The sequence below is a fragment of the Cynara cardunculus genome, assembly GCF_001531365.2.
Source record: "Cynara cardunculus var. scolymus isolate 2C chromosome LG 8, CcrdV1, whole genome shotgun sequence".
Lineage (NCBI taxonomy): Eukaryota > Viridiplantae > Streptophyta > Magnoliopsida > Asterales > Asteraceae > Cynara > Cynara cardunculus.
Window position 1 is genome coordinate 14,810,579 of NC_037535.1, and position 3,739 is coordinate 14,814,317.

Genomic DNA, 3,739 nt, shown 5'->3' on the forward strand with positions numbered 1-3,739 from the left:
TACAAAAGCACTATTTCTAAGCAGACATCCTTGCCTAAAGTTGATGGACAAAGGGTCGACTAATCGGCTCCGTACCGTACTAACTTTTGTAAGGGTATGGGTTTGTCCTTTGTGTGCATAAGGACAAGACAACAACAATCATGCTAAGCAAGCTTCCTTTGATCGCCTGAATGCTGGAATGACCTGGAGGTCTCATCATCATTCGATGAAGCTAGAGCAGTCTTCACACATGTATAGACAGACTTGTAATCACTGAATACCACTTCAGATCACGTAATCGCCAGTCTCTAATCTTCAGTTTCAATCTTCGACGTTTGCTGAAGGTTCTTTGGTGTAAGTGTTGTCTTCTTGAAGTATTGTTGTCTCTGATGAATTTACAATGCAAGTTCTTCAGCGATCACTGAACATACTCAGTGATGATCACTGGAACTGAAAATACAGAAACACAAATACAACGTGAAAGAGAAAAGGAATTATCATCAAATCACTGAGAGAGAGGATCAACATATATCTTTGGGGAAAAAATCCCTATGGTAAAATTTGCATCATACAAAACATTACCAACTAGAGCTCATCTGGTCCTTAAGGGCCAGAGCCCATGTAGACTCACCAACCAAAAGCAAGGCTAACCCTAAATCAAGGCCAACCAAAGGCCCTCTGGTCAACCAGAGTCTCTGGTTCGTCTATCTAGAGTCTCTGGGTCAAAAAAATGTTAAATACTTATAAAATTTGAGTTCCAATTACAAACAAGGACTCTCTGGTTAAACATGAAGATCAACTAGATCCCATTTGGTTCCTTTATGATGGATTTGAATTTTTTCTAAGGTTCAAAAAAACAACTAGAAGGAAAACCATCCAGAAGCCAGACCAATCAGATGAAAGTAATCATGAGTAAAGATATTTTCAAGGTTGATTTTGGATGAAAAGAATTGGGAAGTAATCATGAGTATAATCCCTAAAATGGGGATATGAAAACTTTATAAAATTCATACCTTCATTCAATATTTTACCGAAAATAACTTGATCAACAATGTTTAGGGTAAGAGGTTGATCTAAAAAGAAGGAACAAAGTTGTGTAATTCACCGTAATGTAAGGGGCCGTTTACTCAAATGCTTACCCGGTAAGTACTTACCTATAGGAGTCAACACTGTAATTCATTTTTCTAGGTAAAATAGTAGTGCATCAAAACGATATAGTATGCAATAATTTACTCGGTAAGCGCTTACTCGGGTAAGAGTCGTCACTCTTACTTAATGAGTAAGACTTTTCATCCTTTCACCACTCTTACCGGGTAAGTCTCTCCATTCTTTTACTGCTCTAACCAGGTAAGATTCTAAACCCTTACCATGTTAATTCGATAAAAAAAATTACCCGATAAACACTTACTAGATAAACGTTCAGTAAACGGTACCTAAGTATTTCTTGGGCCATTAATCACCGGTTGAAGCTTGCAATGGATGAATAAGACAATTTACTTGGAAAATGTTTTTCTAGTAGATAAACGCGAATGTTTATATTAATTTCCCTCAACATCCCATTATTGACATAAATGCCATTATAATAATGACCATTAGATCTCCTCATCCAACAACTTTGAGACTGTTACTCGATTTTTCATTTTTTTTAAGGTAATCTCTCTATATAAAGTAATTACATTGTAAATATTTAATTTAATAGAGTAAGCAATAGAACATTATTTGGTTTTACTCTTTCTTTTCTTTGAATTAAATTTGTGTCAAGTTAATTGCTTCTGTTGATGCTGCTAGATTTTTGTTGAATGGTGCATTACCTTTTCGTGGTCATGATGAGTCAGAAACGTCTCTTCATATAGGAAATTTCTTGGAATTAATAAAATTAATCTGGGATCAAAATGAGGCTGTTGGTAAGGTTATATTAGAAAATGCTCCTGGGAATAATCTAATGGTGGCGCCAAGTATTCAAAAAGATATCGTTCACTGCTTTGCACAAGAGGTACTCAAACATATTTTCCAAGAGATTGGTGATGATGTGTTTTCCTTATTAGTTGACGAGTCGAGTGACATATCTAAAAAGGAACAAATGGCTGTGGTTTTGCGATATGTTACASATGGGATTGTTAAGGAGAGATTTATTGGTCTTGTACATRTAAAGGACACAAATGCTTTATCTYTTAAATCTGCGATTGAATTCTTATTTGTTGAACATGATTTGAGTTTGAAAAGGGTTAGAGGCCAAGGTTATGATGGAGCAAGCAATATGCGTGGCCAATTCAATGGTTTGAAAGCTTTAATYATGAGAGAAAATAGCTCAGCATATTATGTCCATTGTTTTGCTCACCAACTTCAGTTAGTTGTTGTGGCGGTTGCACATAAACACATCRAGACTGGAAAATTCTTTGACATGATAGCATCTGTGATGAATGTGGTTTGTGCTTCTTGTAAGCGAACATATATGGTTCGAGAAAGTCAAAAGGAGAAAGTACAAGAAGCCATTGGTAGCGGTGAAAYTGAAACAGGGAGTGGGTTAAATCAAGAGCTTTCTCTTGGAAGACCTGGAGATACACGGTGGGGTTCACACTATAAAACACTTAAGCGTTTGGTTGATTTGTTTCCATCTGTTATTGAGGTACTTCAGTATGTTGAAGATGCGTACGAGAATCCTTACAGCCAACATCAAGCAAATGGTCTTCAAATATATTTCCAATCATTTGATAGTGTGTTTTATTTGCACTTGATGTTGCATATTTTGGGGGTCACAGAATCATTGTCACAGGCTCTTCAGAAAAAAGATCAAGACATCTTGAATGCTGTTTCATTGGTGAAGTCAACCAAGCTATAGTTGCAACAATTTAGAGTTGATGGATTTTGTCGGCTTCTTGAGAAGATCTCTTCTTTTTGCAAAAAACACAACATCGAAACAGTTAACATGGAAGAAGTTTATGTCAATCCAAAAAATCGAAGACACAAGACAAATATCCCATATCGACATTATTACGAGTACGAATGTTTTAACACGGTTATGGATATGCAAATTCAAGAGTTTGGTGACAGATTTGATGAGGTAAGTTCCGAATTGCTCACYTGTRTGGCYRYWTTGGATCCTCATTACTCATTTTGTGACTTTGACCCATCAAAATTACTAAGGTTGACAGAATTTTATCCTGATGATTTTAGCAATGACGAAAGAACTACTCTTGAGCACCAACTTCAACTATACATTGACAATGTCCAACATGATGAATTATTTGCTAATTTGAAAGGTATATCCGAGCTCGGTAGAGTGATGATTGAAACAAGGAAACATCTTGTGTTTCCTTTGGTTTATCGATTATTGAAGCTTGCATTGGTTTTGCCTGTTGCAACCGCAACAGTCGAAAGATGTTTTTCTGTAATGAAGCTTGTGAAGCCAGCTTTGTGCAATCGAATTTGTGACGATTTTTTGAATGCGTGTGTCATTTGTGCCGTAGAAAAAKAAATACTTGCTAAGGTTACAAATCAAGATGTAATGACTCGTTTTCAAATGATGAAAACTCGTAGAAATCAACTTATGTAATCACGTATTGTTAATTATAATGATTGATGTGTTGGTATATTGTTAGTTTAAGTGATCCCAGTGTATAAAATTCTTGGATCCGCCACTGTCAGTATCTATTGGTTTATTCATTTGTTAGTGGCTCCATTAGTTGATCAGAATCATCAACTACTGAGCATATGAACACTAGTAATCAACTTATCAGCATCAGGTCTTGAGATAACATCT

At 36.0% G+C, this 3,739-nt stretch overlaps 1 pseudogene; it reads left to right on the plus strand.

Moving 5' to 3' along the window:
- Positions 1 to 1,906: 1,906 nt before the first annotated feature.
- On the plus strand, positions 1,907 to 3,532 carry LOC112516217 (annotated as a pseudogene).
- The last annotated feature ends 207 nt before the right edge of the window (positions 3,533 to 3,739 follow it).